The following is a 21,880-nucleotide window of genomic DNA, read 5'->3' as shown; positions in this document are numbered from 1 at the left end:
ATAATTGCGGATCCCTAATGTAAGTAGAGTTTAATAGTTGAAATAACGTTCGAATAAATATATTCGTTAAAATATTAGTAAATATAATATGTATTTAAAAATTCAATAATTTATTAAATTTTATAATTTATATTACTTATTGTATTTCGTTACATTCTTTATCGATATTAAAATTAAGAGATCTATTATTGAAAGTTTTAATTTATTTAAAAGTTTATTTAGAGAGATATAAAATATTAAGAGTTTAGTTTCGGTACTCCGGTAAGTAGCCTCCTACGAGCGGGAGACCCGAGGATCCGGGAGGGCCTAAAGGCCTTTTTAGACTACTAGTACCGAAGTAACTATATAAGTAAGATTTATAATAATTTATAGGAGTTTTATAATTTTATAATAATCCCTCTACTAATTTACTAATAGAGACTTTATTACAACTTTTACTTCCTTTAAATAACTGAGTTTGGATAGCTTTCTAGCCTTAGGTAATCGTTACCGACCTCTTTAAATTAATTTAGAAATTTTATTAAATTATTTAATTAGTAGTAGCGATAGGCGGTGTATATAAAGGGTAAGGATGTAATTAACGTAAGTTAATGATTTATATTTACTAGGGATTCTTCGTTGAAGAATAATAATTGTAATACTCTATCCTTAATATAATATAGTTTAATAAAATTACCCGGACCTTCCGGCTAAAAGAGTACTCGCTAACTGTATTAGTATAGTACGCGTACGGCTTAGAATATCTAAGGGTATTATAAACTTGTTATTACTTTAAATTTCTATTAGTTTAAGCCGATAGTCCTTTTAAGAAGCTAGTATATTACTAAAATAATATAGGCTATTTAGTAAATTAAAGTCTCGTTCGTTATTGTAATTAAATAGATAAATTACTCTATTAATTAAGAACGGCTATATACTACTACCTATAAAATTAAGAAAGAGTTTTCAATCTATTAATTTTTATTGTATTTAAACCTAGTAAATTTCCCCGTATTAAATTAAATTAAACCGTAGGCTCCACCCCTAGTAGTGCCCTTCTATTAATTTCTTTAAATTTCAACTTTGTAATTATATTCCCTTAAGAGCCTAAATATTTTAATTTATTATAAAGTGCCGAACGGGTTAAAAAATAATACCGTCCGATCCTTAATTAGTATAATTTATAATTAAAATTACAATAATATTTAATTGTCTTCAATCCCCTAACTTTCGTTCCTAATTAATAAAAATATTCTTAGTAAATACTTTTGTAATAGTTAATCTTTAATAAATCTAAGAATTTTACTTTTAATAATTAAATATTAATACCCCCGATTATCCCTATTAATTATTACGGCGGTCTTAGAAATTAATAAAATAGAATTATACGTCCTATTTTATTATTCTATATTAGTATATTCGAATATAGGCCTTCTTTAAACGATTTAATTTATTTATAGTAAAAGTTTTAGTTCCCCGATATACTTAGTAAAGGGTATGCGGTTTTCTAGGAAAAAAGGCCCGACCTAATTAATATATATAGTAAAGCGGACCGACGGGCCGAACCTAAAGTTCAACTATAAGCTTTTTAATTTTAATAATTTTAATATACGTTATTAGAATTAGAATTACCGCGGCTGCTAGTATTAGACTTACCCTCCAATTATTCTTCGTTAAGGGATTTAAATTATATTTATTCTAATTATAAAATTTAAAAGAGCTTTGTATTAATATTTATTATTATTACCTCCTTATATTAGGATTGGGTAATTTATATATTTATTACCTTCTTTAAATATAGTAACCGTTTTTTAAATTCCTTCTCCAGGGTCGAATTTTAACCCTCTATTATTTATTGTTACTATAGCTAGCTAAAACCTAACTATTAAAAGTTAATAAGGTAGAAATTTAAATAAACTATCGCTAGTATAAAGTTATACAATTTAAGAAATTATTATAAATTATTAATTAGCCCCGAAGGGTATTAATTTTTAATTTAATAAATATACCCCTTCCGAAGTCGGGGTTTTTAATATATATTAGCTTTAGAATTACTACGGTTATCTATATAATAAGGTACTATTAAATAAACTATAATTAATTTAATAAGCTATTTGTAGTTTTGCAGTTTAATTACTTAAATTTAAATATATATAGTTTAATCTTTAAAATAAATATATAACTATTAACAGAATTAATTAAATAACTATCGTACACTTAAAAAGGTTAATTATTTATAAATAAACAGAAGAATTTATAAAATTATAAAGGTAAGCGGTCCGAAGTTTATATAATAGGGCCGAATTTACTTCGAAATACGTATTTACTTTCCCCTCCTAAATTCCTTAGAGTATAGTCGGTAGGAAGATAAGAGAGTATAAAATACCTCTTATATACCGCTTATACGCCCTAAAAGGAGGCCTAATATAGAAGGTTCTACCCGAAGGTTTCCCTAACTAACTAGTACCTCTAGTAATTTATAAATAAATTTAACTAGCGGCTAATTATTTATAAAACCTACCCCTCAGCGTTTATAGGGTACTCCCTAGCGCTTATAGGATCTTCTTAAATACCACCTAGTAGAGGTAAAGCCTTTACTAGAACGGTACTAAAGTAATTCGTATTATTAATATTAATTCCCCGGTAAACTATAGGAAATTATATAATAATAATACTCTATAAATTAGAATTTAATTTCCTTTATAGGTTACTATAGGAAGGTACTTAAATTATAGGTTAGAATAACCCTCCTATAGAAAGCTTCTAAGTAGAGTAAGCCTTATATATCCTTACTTATATTTATAAAAGGGAGCCGGAGGTAAGGACAACCGAATAGTCTTACTACTCACTCTTTCCTATTACTCTCCACCGCTCCTTCTTATATACCCTCTAACTTTAAATCTAGGGACGGTACGGCCCGACGGTCTAAACTGCAACTTTTCAATTCCTACAAAATTCCTTAGTATAAGAAATTTTAAAAATCGATTTACGGCTACCCAATTACCTAACTAAATTATACCTTCTTAAGAATTTTATTCTAAGTTTATAAAGACTACGCCTTCCTTATTAAATTAATTGTACCTTCCTTACCTACCCGGTTATTCTTACTTACCCTATACTTAATAGGTACTACCCGCCTACTACTTTTTTCTTTTTAATTTTAATCTTACTTTTTTTATATAGGCCTATTGTATTTACTCTATAGTTTTTACCTACCTTATACTTAATAAATACTACCTACTTACAATTTTCTTTTTTAAAATTTTAATTTCTAAAGGTCGATTACACCTTCCTTACTTACCCGGTTATTCTTACCTACCCTACACTCAATAAATACCACCCTTTATTACCTTTCCCTCTTCTATTTTTTTAACTTCGGCCGCGCCTTTCTTATATAAAGTAGATATGCCTACCCTATAGCGTCTATTTAAATTACGTTTCTACTAAGTAAAAAGCTAACTATTTTTTATCTTCCCTAATATAATTTATAATATTTTATAATTATATTAAAAGTATTTATATTACTCTTATTTTTTTCTTTTTATATTTACTAATTTAACCTTCTTTATTAATATACTAACTTCAATATATCCTCCCTACCTATATAACTAAAGCTACCTAATACCCTACTTACTTTACTAATTATTTATACCCCCTAAATTCTACTACCCTTCTTCTTCTACTACTTTCAAAATTTCTTTTTTTTTTTTCTTTTTTTCTTCTTTTTCTTCTTTCCTACTATCAATTATTTACCTACCCTTCCCTAACAATTTATTTAAAACCGTATAGGTTCTAATTAATTAATTTAATCGCTTCCAAATACCTTTTTCTTCCTATATTTATAAAAAAAACCTCTACCCTTATTATAATCCGGCTCCTACTACTCTAAAAGTATTTATTTACTTTATAAACGCCCTTACTTAATAAAAATTTAGAAGTAGAATAAGAAGACGAAAAGAAGAATAAAAAGAAAAAGAAAGGAAGAAGCTTACTAAGGGGGCAAGACATTACAAAAGTAAAAAGGTAGAAGGAAAGTAAGAAAAATATATATAAAAAAAAAAAAAAAAAAAAAAAAAAAAAAAAAAAAAAAAAAAAAAACAAAGAAAAGAAGAATAAGAACCTTCTTTATTTTATTTACATATTAATCATATTACTTTTTTATCCTTATATAGATATAATATAAAAGAAGGGAACGGAGGGGGGTTTAAAAGTATAAAGAAAAAAATATTAAGAGAAGAAAACCTTAAAAAGAAGTTAAAAACTAAAAAAAAAAAAGAAAAAGGAAGAGAAAAAAAAAAAAGGACCAAAACGAAAGAAGACGGAAAGGAAAGGAAAGGGAGGAGGAAGAGTAATAAAGAGGATAAAAGTAGGAAGAAGAAAGAGGGAGGAGAAAAAGAAGAAAGAAAAAAAATAAATAAATAAAAAAAGAAAAGAAAAAGAAGAAAGAAATTTTCGCTCCCCCCCTAAAGATTAAACTATTCCTAACCCAAGTAGCCTACCTACCGCCTCGCTTACCCAAAAATTAAAAAGATAGCCTCCCCCTTTATACTTTTACCTTATATAAAAATATAATCCTATATAACCTTTTCCTACTTACCCTACTATATCTTTTAATAAAAAGGTTATAAATACCTTTATTCAACTACGTAGCTTCTTTATTTATTTACCCCCTCTTACTACTACCCTACCCTTTCCTTCAATAAACCCCTCCTAATAGGAGCTAAAAAATAATCTTTTAACCCCCCTAAACTTTTTAATCCTTCTTACCTACTTTATATAGGCCCTTGCCTTTACCTTCCTAATATAATTACTATTTATATAAAAATTCTATATCTAAATGCGCCTACCTACCCTATATACCTAACCCGCCCGGACGTACTTACTTACCCTCTCTTTTTTATACTACTTTATATAATTCGAATACGCTTACCTACCCAACGCCGTACCCAACCCGGTCGCGAATATATTCACTTATTTAGAACTATAAACTTACTTAAAAATTATTTACTTACCTAATTACTCCTACCCCGCCGCCGCTCGGTCGGTCGCTCTTACCTACTCTACTTACTATAACTACTAAGATTTATAAAGGCCCGGCCTAGTTATACCCGTATATACTACGCCGGTCGACGCTTCCCTAAGTATATATTATATATAGTTATTAAACCTTCTATAAGTTAGCTACTAGTACAATAGACCCCTTATACCCGGCCTACCTGCGCCCTTAGGGTAATATTGTTTAAACCTAAGAGATATTGAATTTAATTAAATCCCCTTCCTATTCCTATTTACTTTATACTTTCCCTCTAGTAAAGTACTTTCGCCTTCTTAGGTTCTAATAATTAAATTTCGGGGGGACCCCCTAGTAAATATCCGCTTATTAGGTAGACCCTTCTATTAGGAAATTTAGGCGAAGGAGGGTTTACTTTTAGTAGATTATAATAATAAGGCTATTCTACTATTTATAGGACCCTTTCGTATATTTAAATTGTTTATAAAGGATTTGATTTAGTATATATTAAAATTATAATATACGAATTACCGTTAGCCACTTTAAGGCTAATAGAGGAATTGCCTATTAAAATATAAGGCCGGAGTTTATTCTTATACGTCTACAATATATTAGAGGTATTATTGCATTCTAGTATAGATTTTAATTTAGAGGTATTTAACTATTATTTAATAAATGGTAGTATTATAGTACTACCCGGTTAAATAACCGTAAAAACTAATTATTTAAATAAGCGGTTCCTTTTATACTAAATTTAATTATTATTATAATAAGGTTATTAGTAGGGTAAAACTAACCTATTTTACAACGGTCTAAACCTAATTTATATTCCTTATTAATAGGTAAATAATTTAATACTTATTAAATTCTACTTCGGTATAATAGGAAGAACTAATATTGAAGGATTAAAAAGCGATATTGCTATAAATATTTGGCCGCTATAAGCTAATTATCCCTATAATAATTTTTCTAGTACTTTTAGCTTTAAATTTTAAAGGACTAAAGGATCGATAAACTATACTTTTATAATTTGTATTTATATTGAAAATTAAAATTAAAGGGACTTTTACCCTTTTATTCTATTAGAGATTTCTATTCTCTATAAACCCCCCTTAAAATACTTGCATTATAGTTTAATAAATATACTGTCCTAACTAAATTCCCTACCTAATAATATCTTTAACCCGGGTTGGCCCGCGAAGGACCTTAAAACTAGAAGTTGGACGAAAATCTAGCCCTATTTAATTAAATAAGTAAAAAAATAATAAGAATAGTAGTATTTTACCGGCACCGAAGCTCCTACTTATTCTACACCTCCTATATCTTTTTATAATATTAAATTAGAATTAAGCTTAATAGGGTCTTCTTTCTCTACTAATTTTACTAAATTTATTCCTTTAGTTATAATTTTACTAAATAGTAAATAGGGATAGTAGGAATCTCGTTAATCTATTTATATATATTACTAATTAAATAATAAGGTATTTAGCTATTTTAAGAAAATTATAATTACTCCCGCTATTTATCCGCACTTAATTGAATTTCTTTATTTTAATATTTAGAATATTAAGTAGAAATTATATTACATTAATACTACTTTCTAATTATCGTAATACTATATTTTAATTAAATAATTAGATTCCCCTTATCTATATTAATTCTAAATTAGTTATTAAATGTACGCCGGACGATTGAAGTCTATTAAGGGCTTCTATACCCGGATACTAAAAACCGCCGGCTAATTACCCGGCTAGTAGTAATCTATTCCTAGGGCGTTTACTTAAAGCCCAATGTACTTAACCCTTAAAGCCAATCCTTTTCTTAAAGTTACGGATTTATTTTACTAACTTCCCTTATCTATATTATTCTATTAATTAGAAGCTATTTACCTTAGAGATTTATTGCGGTTATAAATATAATCTAACGTAAGAATTATTCCCTTCCGCGGATTTTTAAAGGATATTAAAAGTATACCGGACCTAATAGAAGTATTAGGTTCTTCCGGCTATTAAACCCTATTTCCAAATAAATTATTTTTAAAATAATAGATTATTAAGAAGAAAAGAGAATTCTGCCCGGGGCCCCCGCTATTATTTCTATATTTAGTTGCATTATTATATAAAACTTATATTTAAGTACCGGAATATTAATCGGCTTCCCTTTTATTATATAGGGTATAAGTGCCCCTTTAAAATAGAATTTCCCTATAGCTTAGGATCGACTAATTTATATTTAACCGCTATTTATATAGAACCTTTCCCTACTTCGGTCCTTTAAATTCTTATTAAAATATTTATTACTACTATTAAAATCTATATTAGAGGCCGTTCGACCCGGGCTTACGCCTTAAACTTTATTATTAACCTTTACGGCCGCCTACTCTTTAGGGTATTATTTCTACCCTAAGGGCGGGGTATAGGTAGGACGTTTAAACGCTATTTATTTTTAGGGTTAGTATATTTAGTAGGTGAATTATTATATAGTCTTTAATAGATTCCGACTTTTATAGCTACTATCCTACTATTAAAATATACTAATACTTTTTATAATATTTAATAAGCGTCTACTCCGGCACTTTAACCCTACGTTCGGTTTATTTTATATCGCTAATTCTACTTATTAAAAATAGCCTACTAGTATTAATATATTCGAATACCTACGTTCAATTAAATAATAAGGGCTTTTTATATATTTAAAGTTTAAAAATAGATAAAGGTTAAAAAGCGCCCCCGAATCCCTAATTATTTACTTTATTTTATAAAATTGAAGAATAATACTATTATCCTAAGGGAAATTTCGGCGGTAATTAGCTATTAGATAGTTCGATTAGTTTTTTACCCTTATACTTAAATTTAATAATCGATTTATATATTAAAACCACTACAAACCTCTATTAGAATTTCCTCTAACTTCACTCTATCCAAATATAATTTACCATCTTTTAAATCTAAAGTTTAATATTCTTACTTAAATTTATCTAAATATATTAGAATTAGTCAATAATACGCCGAAACTCTCACCTACATTTATTTTTATTATACGTACGGGTTTTACACCCAAATACTCGCGCAAAACCTTAACTCCTTAATCTATATTTTAAGATAGGTTATTAATAATTATTATACTAGTATCCTTATAAATGCGCGAACCTCAGTCCCGGTGAAGGTATTATACCCGGAGTTATAATACTCCCGGAGGAGCTATATTCCCCGGACCTTTATCCCTCTATTAAAACTAATACTAGTTTAAACTATCCTAAATATACTAATAAGAATACTAAATAATTAGAATAGCGTAAGTTTAATTACAAACGCTTCCCTTTTAATAATTTTACGTACTATTTAACCCTTTTTTTAAAGTACTTTTTATTTTTCAATTATTCTACTTATATATTATCGGTCTCTAGCCGGTATTTAGCTTTAGAAGAAATTTACTTCCTATTTTAAATAATATTCTTAAATTATTTAATTCGTCGAAGGAGCTTTATATTAGATCGGCATCCAATTATACGGGGCTTTTACCCTCTATAGCGCCCTATTTTAAGGGATTTAAAAGGTGCCTTACTAAAAGTTTCCTCTACAAATTACAATTTAGGCCGAAGCCAAATTTTAAATTTAAACTATTGCCGCTTTACTCGCTATTATTAGGGCAATCCCTATTAGTTTCTTTTCCTCCGCTTATTAATATATTTAAATTTAACAAGTATTCTTACCTAATCCGAGGTCAATTTTAGAAATAGGGGGTTTTATAGTAAGAACCCGCCGTATAACTATAGCGATATAAAATTATTACGCTCGGTATAATTAGCGAGCCTATTATTAATTTTAAAGGACTATAAATAGCCGTAGATTCCTAATGTAAATAGAGTTTAATAATTGAAATAATATTCGAATAGGCATACTCGCTAGAATATTAGCAAACGTAATATATATTCAAAAATTCGATAATTTATTAAATTTTATAATTTATATTATTTATTATATTTCGCTACGTTCTTTATCGATACTAGAATTAAAAGATCCGTTATTAAAAGTTTTAACTTATTTAAAAGTTTATTTAGAGAGATATAAAATATTAAGAGTTTAGTTTTAGTATTCCGGCGGGTAGTTTCTTACGAGTAGGAGACTTAAGGATCCGGAAGGGCCCGAAGGCCTTTCCGGACTACTAGCACCGAAGTAATTATATAAGTAAAATTTATAATAGTTTATAAGAGTTTTACAACTTTATAATAATCCCTCCGCTGGTTTATTAATAGAGATTTTATTACAACTTTTACTTCCTCTAAATAACCGAATTTAGATAGCTTTCCGGCCTTAAATAGTCGTTACCGACTTCCCTAGGCTAGTCCGGAAGTCTTATTAAGCTATTTAATTAGTAATAGCAACGGACGGTATATATAAAGGGTAGGGATATAATTAATATAAATTAATAATTTATATTTACTAGGGATTCCTTATTGAAGAGTAATAATTATAATACTCTATCCCTAGTATAATATAATTTAATAAGATTACCCGGACCTTCCGGCTAAGGGAATATTCGCTAATTGTATTAATATAGCGTATATACGGCCTAGAATATTTAAGGGCATTATAGATTTATTATTACTTTAAACTTCTATTAGTTTAAGCTAATAGTCCTTTTAAGAAGCTAGTATATTATTAAAATAATACAAATTATTTAATAAGTTAAGGTCTTATTTGTTATTGTAATTAAGTAAATAAATTACTCTATTAACTAAGAACGGCTATATACTACTACTTACAAAATTAAGAAAGAGCTTTCAATTTATTAATCCTTATTATATTTAAACCTAGTAAGTTTCTCCGTATTAAATTAAATTAAGCCGCAAACTTTACCCCTAGTAGTACCTTTCCATTAATTTCTTTAAGTTTTAGCCTTACAATTATACTCCCCTAGGAGCCTAAACATTTTAATTTATTATAAGGTGCCGAATAAGTTAAAAAATAATACTATCCGATCCCTAATCGGCATAGTTTATAGTTAAGACTACAATAGTATTTAATTATCTTCGATCCTCTAACTTTCGTTCCTAATTAATAAAAACATCCTTAGTAAATATTTTTATAGTAGTTAATCTTTAATAAATTTAAGAATTTCACCTTTAATAATTGAATATTAATACCCCCGACTATCCCTATTAATTATTATAATAGTTTTAGAAACTAATAAAATAGAATTATACGTCCTATTCTATTATTCTATACTAGTACATTCGAATATAGGCCTTCTTTAAACAATTTAATTTATTTATAGTAAAAATCCTAATTCCCCAATATACTTAGTAAAGGGTATACAGTTCTCTAGGAAAAAAGGCCCGACCTAGTTAATATATATAGTAAAGCGGACCAACGGACCGAACCCAAGGTTTAACTACGAACTTTTTAATTTTAATAATTTTAATATACGCTATTAGAATTAGAATTACCGCGGCTACTAACACTAAACTTACCCTCCAATTATTCTTTATTAAAGGATTTAAATTATACTTATTCCAATTATAAGACCTAAAAGAGCCTTATATTAATATTTATTATTACTACCTCCCTATATCAAGATTAGGTAATTTACACGCCTACTACTTTCCTTAAATATAATAACTATTTCTTAAACTCCTTCTCCAAGGTTAAACCCTAATCCTCTATTACCCATTATTATTATAATTAATTAAAATTTAACCATCGAAAATTAATAAAGTAGAAATTTAAATAAACTATCGCTAATATAAGGCTATACAATTCGAAAAGTTATTATAAATTACTAATTAGCCCCAAAGGGTATTAGTTTTTAATTTAATAAATATACCCCTTCCAAAGTCAGGGTTTTTAATATATATTAACTCTAGAATTACTACGGTTATCTATATAATAAAGTACTATTAAATAAATTATAATTAATTTAATAAGCTATTTACAATTTTATAATTTAATTACTTAAATTTAAATATATATAACTTAATCTTTAAAATAAATATATAACTATTAATAAAATTAATTAGGTAATTATTATATACTTAGAAAGGCTAACCGTTTGTAAACGAATAGAAGAATTTATAAAGTTATAAAGGTAGGCGGTCCGAAATTTATATAATAGAGCTAAACTTACTTCGAAATACGTATTTACTTTCCCCTCCTAAATTCTTTAAAATATAGTCGGTAGGAGGATAGGAGAATATAAAACGCTTTTTATATACCATTTATATATTCTAAGAGGAGGCTTAATATAGAAGGTTCTACCCGAAGGTTTTTTTAATTAGCTAGTACCCTCGGCAGTTTATAAATAAATTTAACTAATAGTTAATTATTTATAGAGCCTACCCCTTAGCGTTTATAGGGTATTCCCTAACGCTTATAGGATCTTCTTAAATATTACCCAATAGAAGTAGAGCCTTTATTAGAATAGTACTAAGGTAATTCGTATTATTAATATTAATTCTCCGGTAGACCGTAGGGAGCTATATAATAATAACGCTCTATAAATTAGAATTTAATTTCCTTTATAAATTACTATAGGAAGGTACTTAAATTATAAGTTAGAGCAGCCCTCCTATAGAAGGCTTCTAAGTAGAGTAGGCCCTATATATCTTTACTTATACTTATAAAAGGGAATTAGAGGTAAGGACGATTAAATAGTTTTACTACTTATTCTTTCCTATTATTCTCCGCCGCTCCTTTTTATATACCCTCCAACCTTAAATTTAGGGACAATATAGTCCGACGGTCTAAGCCGCAACTTTTTAATTCCTACGAAATTCCCTAGTATAAGAAATTTTAAAAATCAATTTATAACTACCTAGCTACCTAATTAGGTTATACCTTTTTAAGAATCTTATTCTAAATTTATAAAAACTATACCTTCCTTATTAAATTAGTTGTACCTTCCTTACCTACCCAGTTATTCCTACCTACCCTACACTTAGTAGGTACTACCCGCCTACTACTTTTTTCTTTTTAATTTTAATCTTACCTTTCTTATATAGGCCCGTCGTACCTACCTTATAGTTCTTACCTACCCTATACTTAATAAGCGCTACTTACTTACAATTTTCCTTTTTAAAACTTCGGCTTCCAAAGGTCAATTACGCCTTCCTTACTTACCCGGTTATTTTTACTTACCCTATATTCGGTAAATACTACCCTTTATTACCTTTCCCTCTTCTACTTTTTTAACCTCAGCTATACCTTTCTTATATAAAATAAATATACCTACCCTATAGCATCTACTTAAATTACATTTCTACTAAATAAAAAACTAACTACTTTTTATCTTCCTTAATATAATTTACAATATCTTATAACTATACTAAAAGTATTTATATTACTCTTATTTTTTTTTTTTTATATTTACTAATTCAACCTTCTTTATTAATATACTAACCTCAATATATCCTCCCTACCTATATAATTAAAGCTACCTAACACCCTACCTACTCTACTAATTATTTATACCCCCTAAATTCTACTACCCTTCTTCTTCTACTATTTTTAAAATTTCTTTTTTTTTTTTCTTTTTTTCTTCTTTTTCTTCTTTCCTACTATTAATTATTTACCTACCCTTCCCTAATAATTTATTTAAAACCGTATAGGTTCTAATTGATCGATTTAGTCGCTTCCAAATACCTTCTTCTTCCTATATTTATAAAAAAAACCTCTACCCTTATTATAATCCGGCTCCTACTATTCTAAAAGTATTTATTTACTTTATAAACGCCCTTACTTAATAAAGATTTGGAGGTAGAATAAGAGGATGAAAAGAAGAATAAAAAGAAAAAGAAAGGAAGAAGCTTATTAAGGGGGTAAGATATTATAAAAGTAAAAAGGTAGAAGGAAAGTAAGAAAAATATATATAAAAAAAAAAAAAAAAAAAAAAAAAAAAAAAAAAAAAAAAAAAAATATAAGAAAAGAAGAATAAGAACCTTCTTTATTTTATTTATATATTAATTATATTACTTTTTTATCCTTATATAAATATAATATAAAAGAAGGGAACGGAGGGGGGTTTGGAGGTATAAGGAAAGAAATATTAAGAGAGGAAAGCTTTAAAAAGAGGTTAAAAGTTAAAAAGAAAAAAGAAAAAGGAAGAGAAAAGAAAAAAAGGACTAAAACGAAGGAAGATGGAGAGGAAAGGAAAGGGAGGAGGAAGAGTAATAAAGAGGATAAAAGTAGGAAGAAGAAAGAGGGAGGAGAAAAAGAAGAAAGAAAAAAAATAAATAAATAAAAAAGGAAAAGAAAAAGAAGAAAGAAATTTTCGCTCCCCCCCTAAAAATTAAACTATTCCTAGCCTAAGTAGCCTACCTACCGCCTCGCCTACCTAAAAATTAAAAAGATAGCCTCCCCCTTTATACTTTTACCTTATATAAAAATACAATCCCGTATAACCTTTTCCTACCTACCTTATTACATCTTTTAATAAAAAGACTATAAATACCTTTATTTAATTATATAGCTTCTTTATTTACCTACCCCCTCCTACTACTACCCTACCCTTTCCTTTAATAAGCCCCTCCTAGTAAGAATTAGAAAGTAATCCTTTAGCCCCCCCAAACCTCTTAGTCCTTCTTACCTACCCTATATAAGCCTTCGCTTTTACTTTCCTAATATAATTACTATTTATATAAAAATTCTATACTTAAATGCGCTTATTTACCCTATATACCTAACCCGCCCGGATATATTTACCTACCCTCTCTTCTTTATACTATTTTATACAATTCGAATATATTTACCTACCTAGCGCTATACCCAACCTAGTTACAAATATATTTATTTATTTAAAATTATAAGTTTGTTTAAAAATTGCTCGCCTACCCGGTTGCTCCTACCCCGCCGCCGCTTAATTGGTTATTCTTACTTACCCTACCTACTATAATTACTAAGATTTATAAAGGCCCGGCCTAGCTATACCTATATATACTATACTAATTAATACTTCCTTAAGTATATATTATATATAGTTACCGAGCCTTTTATAGGCTAGCTATTAGTATAGTAAACCCTTTATACCTAGCCTACTTACACCCTTAGGGTAACGTTATTTAAATCCGGGAAATACTAAATTTAATTAAATTCCCTTCCTATCCCTACTTACCCTATATTTTCCCTCTAGTAAAGTGCTTTCGCCCTTTCGGGCTCTAGCAACTAAATCTTAGGGGGACCCCCCAATAAATATTTACTTATTAGGCGGACCCTTCTATTAGGAAATTTAAACGAAGGAGGGCTTACCTTTAATAGATTATAATAATAAAGTTATTTTACTATTTATAAGACCCTTTTGTACATTTAAATCGTTTATAAAGAATTTGATCTAGCGCGTATTAAAATTACAATACGCGAATTACCACTAACCACTTTAAGGTTAATAGAGGAATCGCTTATTAAAATACGAGGCCGGAGCCTATTCTTATACGTCTATAATATATTAGAGGTATTATTATATTCTAATATAGATTCTAATTTAAAAGCGTTTAACTATTATTTAATAGATAGTAGCGTTATAATATTGCCCGGTCGGATAATTATAAAAACTAATTATTTAAATAAGTAGTTCCTTTTATATTAAATTTAATTATTATTATAATAAAATTATTAGTAGGGTAAAACTAACCTATTTTATAATAGTCTAAACTTAATTTACGTTCTTTATTAGTAGGTAAATAATTTAATACTTACTAAATTCTATTTTAATATAATAGGAAGAGCCGATATTAAAGGATTAAAAAGCAACGTTGCTATAAACATTTAGCTACTATAAGCTAATTATTCCTATAGTAACTTTTTTAGTACCTCTAGTCTTAAATTTCGAGGGACTAAAGGATCGATAGGCTATACTTTTATAGTTTGTATTTATATTGAAAATTAAAATTAAAGGGACTTTTACCCTTTTATTCTATTAGAGATTTCTATTCTCTATAAGCCCCCCTTAAGATACTTATATTATAGTTTAATAAATGTACTACCCTAACCAAACTCCTTACCTAATAATATTTTTAACTTAGGTTAGCCTATAAAAGATTTTAAAATTAGAAGTTAGATGAAAATCCAGCCCTGCTTAATTAAATAAATAAAAAAATAATAGGAATAGTAGTATTTTATTAGTACTGAAGCTCCTACCTATTCTATACTTCCTATATCTTTTTATAATATTAAATTAAAATTAAATTTAATAGGATCTTCTTTCCCCGCTAATTTTACTAAGCCTATTCCCTTAGTTATAGTTTCGCTAAATAGTAAATAGGAATAATAGGAATCTTATTAATCTATTTATATATATTACTAATTAAATAACGAAGTATTTAATTACTTTAAGAGAATTATAATTATTCCCGCTATTTACCTACGCTTAGTTAAATTTCTTTACTTTAATATTCAGAGTACTAGGCAGAAATTATATTACGTTAATACCACTTTCTAGCCATTGTAATACTATATTTTAATTAGATAATTAGATTCCCCTTATCCGTACTAATTTTAAATTAGTTATTAAATATACGCCGGACGACCGAAGTTTATTAAGGGCTTCTATACTTAGATACTAAAAGCCGCCGGCCAGTTGCCCGGCTAGTAGTAATTTATTTCTAGGGCGTTTGCCTAAAGCCTAACGTACCTAACCCTTAGAATTAATCCTTTTCCCGAAATTACGGATCTATTTTACCAATTTCCCTTATTTATATTATTCTATTAATTAGAGGCTATTCACCTTAAAGACCTATTACAATTATAAATATAATTTAACATAAGAATTATTTCCTCCCACAGATTTTTAAGGGATATTAAGAATATACCGGACCTAATAGAAGTATCGGACTCTTCTAACTATTAAACCTTATCTCCAAATAAATTATTTTTAGGGTAATAAACTATTAAAAAGAAAAGAGAACTCTACCCGGGGCCTTCGCTGTTATCTCTATATTCAATTATATTATTGTATAAAATTTATATTTAAGTGCCGGAATATTAACCGGCTTCCCTTTCGCTATACGGAGTATAAGTGCCCCTTTAAAATGGAACTTCCTTATAATTTAAAATCGACTAACTTATATCCAACCGCTATTTATATAGAACCTTTCCCTACTTCGGTCCTTTAAATTCTTATTAAAATATTTATTACTACTATTAAAATTTGTATTAGAAGCCGTTCAACCCGGGCTTACGCCCTAAACTTCGTTATTAACTTCTACGGCCGCCTACTCCTTAGGGTATTATTTCTACCCTAAGGGTAGGGTATAGGTGGGATACTTAAACGCTATCCATTTTCAAGGCTAATATATTCAGTAAGTAAATTATTATATAATCCTTAATAAATTCCAACTTCTATAGCTACTATCCTACTATTAAAATATACTAACACCTTTTATAGTATTTAATAAATATCTACTCCAGTACTTTAACCCCGCGTTCGGTTTATCCCGTATTACTAATTCTACTTACTAAAAATAGCCTACTAGTATTAGTATATTCGAATACCTATATTTAATTAAATAATAAGGGTTTCTTATATATTTAAAGTTTAAGAATAGATAAAGGCTAAAAAGTGCCCCCGAATCCCTAATTATTCGCTTTACTTTATAAAATTAAAGAATAATATTACTATCCTAAGGGAAACTTCGGCGGTAATTAGTTACTAAATGGTTTAATTAATCTTTCGCCCCTATATTTAAATTTAATAATCGATTTATATATTAGAATTACTATGAGCCTCTACTAGAATTTCCTCTAGCTTCACCCTATCCAAATATAATTTACTATCTTTCAGGTTTAAAATTTAACGCTCTTACTTAAATCTATCCAAATATATTAAAATCGGTCGATAATATACCGAAGCTCTCACCTACGTTCATTTTTATTATATATATAGGTTTTATACCTAAATATTCGTATAAAACTTTAATTTTTTAATCCGTATTTTAAAATAGGTTGTTAATAATTATTATACTAGTATCCTTATAAATACACAAACTTCGGTCCTAGCGAGGGTATTACGCCTAGGGCTATAATACTCCCGGAGGAGCTATATTCTCCGGACCTTTATCCCCCTACTAAAATTAATATTAGTTTAAACTATCCTAAATATATTAGTAAGAATACTAAATAATCGGAATAGTACAAATCTAATTATAAATACTTCCCTTTCAATAATTTCATATACTATTTAACCTTCTTTTCAAAGTACTTTTTATCTTTCAATTACTCTATTTATATACTATTAATTTTTAACCGGTATTTAGCTTTAGAAGAAATTTACCTCCTATTTTAAATAATATTCTTAAATTATTCGATTCGTTGAAGGAGTTTTATATTAGATTAACATCCGATTATACGGGGCTCTCACCCTCTATAGCGCCTTATTCTAAGGGACTCAAAAAGTGCCTCACTAAAAGCTTCCTCTACAAATTACAATTCGGGCCAAAGCCAAATTTCAAATTTAAACTATTGCCGCTTTATTTACTATTATTAGGGCAATCCTTATTAGTTTCTTTTCCTCTACTTATTAATATATTTAAGTTCAGCGAATATTTTTATTTAATCCGAGGTTAATTTTAGAAATAGGGGGTTTTATAGTAAAAACCCGCCGTACGACTATAATAATATAAAATTACTATATTTAGTATAATTAGCAAGCCCGCTACTAATTTTAAAGGACTATAGATAGCCGCGGATCCCCAACGTAAGTAGAACTTAATAATTAAAATAACACTCGAATAGGCATACTTACTAGAATATTAATAAATATAATATACGTTTAAAGATTTAATAATTTACTAAATTCTATAATTTATATTATTTATTATATTTCGCTACGTTCTTTATTGATACTAGAATTAAGAGATTTATTATTAAAAGTTTTAATTTATTTAAAAATTTATTTAAAGAGATATAAAATATTAAAAATTTAATTTTGGTACTCCGGCGGGCAGCTTCCTGCGAACGGGAGACTTGAGGATCCGGGAGGGCCCGAAGGCCTTTCCGGACCGCTAGCGCCGAAGCAACTATATAAGTAAGATTCGCGATAGTTTATAGGAGTTTTATAATTCTATAATAATCCTTCTACTAATTTACTAACGGAAACTTTATTACGATTTTTACTTCCTCTAAATAACTGAATTTAGATAGCTTTCCGGCCTTAGGTAATTATTACTAACCTCCTTAAGCTAATCCGGAAGCTTTATTAAGCTATTTAATTGGTAATAGTAATAGGTGGTGTATATAAAGGGTAGGGACGTAATTAATATAAGTTAATAATTTGCGCTTATTAGGGATTCTTTATTAAAGAGTAATAATTATAATATTCTATCCCTAATATAATATAATTTAATAAAATTACCCGGACCTTCCGGCTAAGGGAGTATTCGCTGGTTATATTAGTATAGTATATGTACGGCTTAGAATATTTAAGGGTATTATAGATTTATTATTACTTTAAACTTCTATCGGTTTAAACCGATAGTCCCTTTAAGAAGCTAGCGTACTATTAAAGTAATATAAGTTATTTAATAGGTTAAGGTTTTATTCGTTATTGTAATTAAGTAGATAAATTATTCTATTAATTAAGAACGGCTATATATTATTACCTACGAAATTAAGAAAGAGCTTTTAATTTATTAATCCTTATTATATTTGGATTTAGTAAGTTTCCCTATATTAAGTCAAATTAAGCCGTAGGCTCTACCCTTAGTAGTACCCTTCTATTAATTTCTTTAAGTTTTAGTTTTGCAATTATATTCCCCTAGGAGCCTAAATATTTTGATTTATTGTAAGGTGCCGAACGGGTTAAAAAATAATACTATCCGATCTCTAATTGGTATAGTTTATAGTTAAGATTATAATGGTATCTAATCGTCTTCGATCCCCTAATTTTCGTTCCTAATTAATAAAAATATCCTTAGTAAATACTTTTGCAATAGTTAGTCTTTAATAAATTTAAGAATTTTACCTTTAATAATTAAATATTAATACCCCCGATTATCCCTATTAATTATTATAACGGTCCTAGAAATTAATAAAATAGAACTATACGTTCTATTCTATTATTCTATATTAGTATATTCGAATATAGGCCTTCTTTAAGCAATCTAATTTATTTATAGTAAAAGTCCTAGTTCCCTAATATATTTAGTAAAGGGTATATAATTCTCTAGGAAAAAAGGCCCAACCTAATTAATATATGCGGTGAGGCGGACTGACGGGCCGAGCCTAAGGTTTAATTACGAGTTTTTTAACTTTAATAATTTTAATATATGCTATTGGAATTGGAATTACTGTAGCTGCTGGCACTAGACTTGCCCTCTAATTATTCTTCGTTAAGGGATTTAAATTATATTTATTTTAATTATAAGACTTAAAAGAGCTTTATATTAATATTTATTATTACTACCTCCCTATATCGGAATTAGGTAATTTATACGCCTACTACCTTCCTTAAATATAATAACTATTTTTCAAACTCCTTCTCCGGGGTTGAGCCCTAACCCTCCGTTACCTATTATTACTATAATTGGCTAAGACCTAGCCGTCGAAAATTAATAAGGTAGAAATTTAAATAAACTATTACTAATATAAGGCTATACGATTCGAAAAATTATTATAAATTACTAGTTAGCCCCGAAGGGTATTGGTTTTTAATTTAATAAATACACCCCTTCCGAAGTCGGGGTTTTTAGCATATATTAGCTCTAGAATTACTATAGTTATCTATATAGTAAAGTACTATTAAATAAATTATAATTAATTTAATAAGCTATTTGTAGTTTTGCGGTTTAATTACTTAAATTTAAATATATATAATTTAATTTTTAAAATAAATATATAACTATTAGTAGAATTAACCAAATAACTATTATACGCTTAGAAAGGCTAACCGTTCGTAAGCGAGCGGAAAAATTTATAAAGTTATAAAAGTAGGCGGTCCGAAGTTCGTACAGCAAGGCCGAACTTACTTTAAAATATATATTTATTTTCCCCTCCTAAATTCCTTAAAATATAATCGGTAAGAGGATAGGAAAGTATAAAATACTTTTCGTATACCGCTTATATATTCTAAAAGGAAGCTTAATATAGAAAATTCTATTTAAAGGCTTCCTTAATTAGTTAGTACCCCCGGCGGCTTATAAATAAATTTAATTAATAATTAATTATTTATAAAGCTTACCCTTTAGCGCTTATAGGGTACTCCCTAATACTTATAGGATCTTCTTAAATACTACCCAGTAAAAGTAGAACCCTTACTAAAATAGTACTAAAATAGTTTATACTATTAATATTAACTCCCTAGTAAATTATAGGAAACTATATAATAATAATACTCTATAAATTAGAATTTAATTTCCTTTATAAGTTACTATAAGAAAGTACCTAAATTATAAACTAGAATAACCCTCCCGTAGAAGGCTTCTAAATAGAGTAGGCCCTATATATCCTTACTTATACCTATAAAAAGGAGTTAGAGGTAGGGACAACCAAATAATTTTACTATTCGCTCTTTCCTATTACTCTCCGCTACTCCTTTTTATATATCCTCTAACCTCGAATCTAAGGACAGTACGGCCCAATAGTCTAAACCGCAATTTTTTAATTCCTACGAAATTCCTTAGTATAAGAAATTTTAAAAATTAATTTATAGCTACCTAACTACCCAATTAGGTTGTACCTTCTTAAGAATCTCGTTCCAAATTTATAAAGACTATACTTTCCTTATTAAATTAATTATACCTTCTTTACTTACCTAATTATTCCTACCTACCCTACACTTAATAGGTATTACCTATCTATTACTTTTTTCTTTTTAATTTTAATCTTACCTTTTTTATATAGGCCTATTGTACCTACCCTATAATTCTTACTTACCCTATACTTAATAAATACTACCTACTTACAATTTTCCTTTTTAAAATTTCGGCTTCTAAAGGTCGATTACGCCTTCCTTACCTACCCAATCGTTCTTACCTACCCTATACTCAATAAATACTACCCTTTACTACCTTTTCCTCTTTTACCTTTTTAACCTCAACTACGCCTTTCTTATATAAAGTAAATGTACCTACCCTATAGCGTCTACTCAAATTACGTTTCTACTAAGTAAAAAATTAACTACTTTTTATCTTCCCTAATATAATTTATAATATTTTATAACTATACTAAAAATATTTATATTACTCTTATCTTTTTCTTTTTATATTTATTAATTTAACCTTCTTTATTAATATATTAACTTCAATATATCCTCCCTACCTATACAACTAAAACTACCTAATACCCTACTTACTCTACTAACTATTTATACCCCCTAAATTCTACTACCCTTCTTCTTCTACTACTTTCAAAATTTCTTTTTTTTTTTTCTTTTTTTCTTCTTTTTCTTCTTTCCTACTATCAATTATTTACCTACCCTTCCCTAATAATTCATTCAAGACTATATAAATTCTAATTAATTAACTTAATCGCCTCCGAATACCTTCTTCTTCCTATATTTATAAAAAAAACCTCTACCCTTATTATAATCCAGCTCCTACTACTCTAAAAGTATTTATTTACTTTATAAACGCCCTTACTTAATAAAGATTTAGAAGTAGAATAAAAGGATGAAAAGAAGAATAAAAAGAAAAAGAAAGGAAGAAGCTTACTAAGGGGGCAAGATATTATAAAAGTAAAAAGGTAGAAGGAAAGTAAGAAAAATATATATAAAAAAAAAAAAAAAAAAAAAAAAAAAAAAAAAAAAAAAAAAAAAATAAAGAAAAGAAGAATAAGAACCTTCTTTATTTTATTTATATATTAATTATATTACTTTTTTATCCTTATATAAATATAATATAAAAGAAGGGAACGGAAGGGGGTTTGGAGGTATAAGGAAAGAAATATTAAGAGAGGAAAGCCCTAA

The 21,880-nt window shown here is 28.0% G+C and overlaps 8 non-coding genes across 8 annotated transcripts; all 8 read right to left on the bottom strand.

The window, feature by feature from the left end:
• Positions 1-43: 43 nt before the first annotated feature.
• NCU15780 lies at positions 44-197 on the bottom strand. The gene has a single exon (XR_898091.1). It is a non-coding gene; the product is annotated as a 5.8S ribosomal RNA (ribosomal RNA).
• Positions 198-388: 191 nt separating this feature from the next.
• Positions 389-2,177, bottom strand: NCU15779. The gene has a single exon (XR_898090.1). It is a non-coding gene; the product is annotated as an 18S ribosomal RNA (ribosomal RNA).
• Positions 2,178-5,539: 3,362 nt separating this feature from the next.
• Positions 5,540-8,854, bottom strand: NCU15778. Its single transcript, XR_898089.1, has one exon. It is a non-coding gene; the product is annotated as a 28S ribosomal RNA (ribosomal RNA).
• A 17-nt stretch (positions 8,855-8,871) lies between these two features.
• NCU17372 lies at positions 8,872-9,025 on the bottom strand. Its single transcript, XR_898088.1, has one exon. It is a non-coding gene; the product is annotated as a 5.8S ribosomal RNA (ribosomal RNA).
• Positions 9,026-9,216: 191 nt separating this feature from the next.
• NCU15776 lies at positions 9,217-11,005 on the bottom strand. Its single transcript, XR_898087.1, has one exon. It is a non-coding gene; the product is annotated as an 18S ribosomal RNA (ribosomal RNA).
• A 3,360-nt stretch (positions 11,006-14,365) lies between these two features.
• NCU15775 lies at positions 14,366-17,670 on the bottom strand. Its single transcript, XR_898086.1, has one exon. It is a non-coding gene; the product is annotated as a 28S ribosomal RNA (ribosomal RNA).
• Positions 17,671-17,698: 28 nt separating this feature from the next.
• On the bottom strand, positions 17,699-17,852 carry NCU17369. Its single transcript, XR_898085.1, has one exon. It is a non-coding gene; the product is annotated as a 5.8S ribosomal RNA (ribosomal RNA).
• A 191-nt stretch (positions 17,853-18,043) lies between these two features.
• Positions 18,044-19,833, bottom strand: NCU15773. Its single transcript, XR_898084.1, has one exon. It is a non-coding gene; the product is annotated as an 18S ribosomal RNA (ribosomal RNA).
• Positions 19,834-21,880: the final 2,047 nt, after the last annotated feature.

Source organism: Neurospora crassa (assembly GCF_000182925.2).
Source record: "Neurospora crassa OR74A unplaced genomic scaffold supercont12.9, whole genome shotgun sequence".
NCBI classification, from domain to species: Eukaryota; Fungi; Ascomycota; class Sordariomycetes; order Sordariales; family Sordariaceae; genus Neurospora; species Neurospora crassa.
Note: the sequence above shows the minus strand (reverse complement) of the source record. Positions and strands in the feature narration are given on the sequence as shown.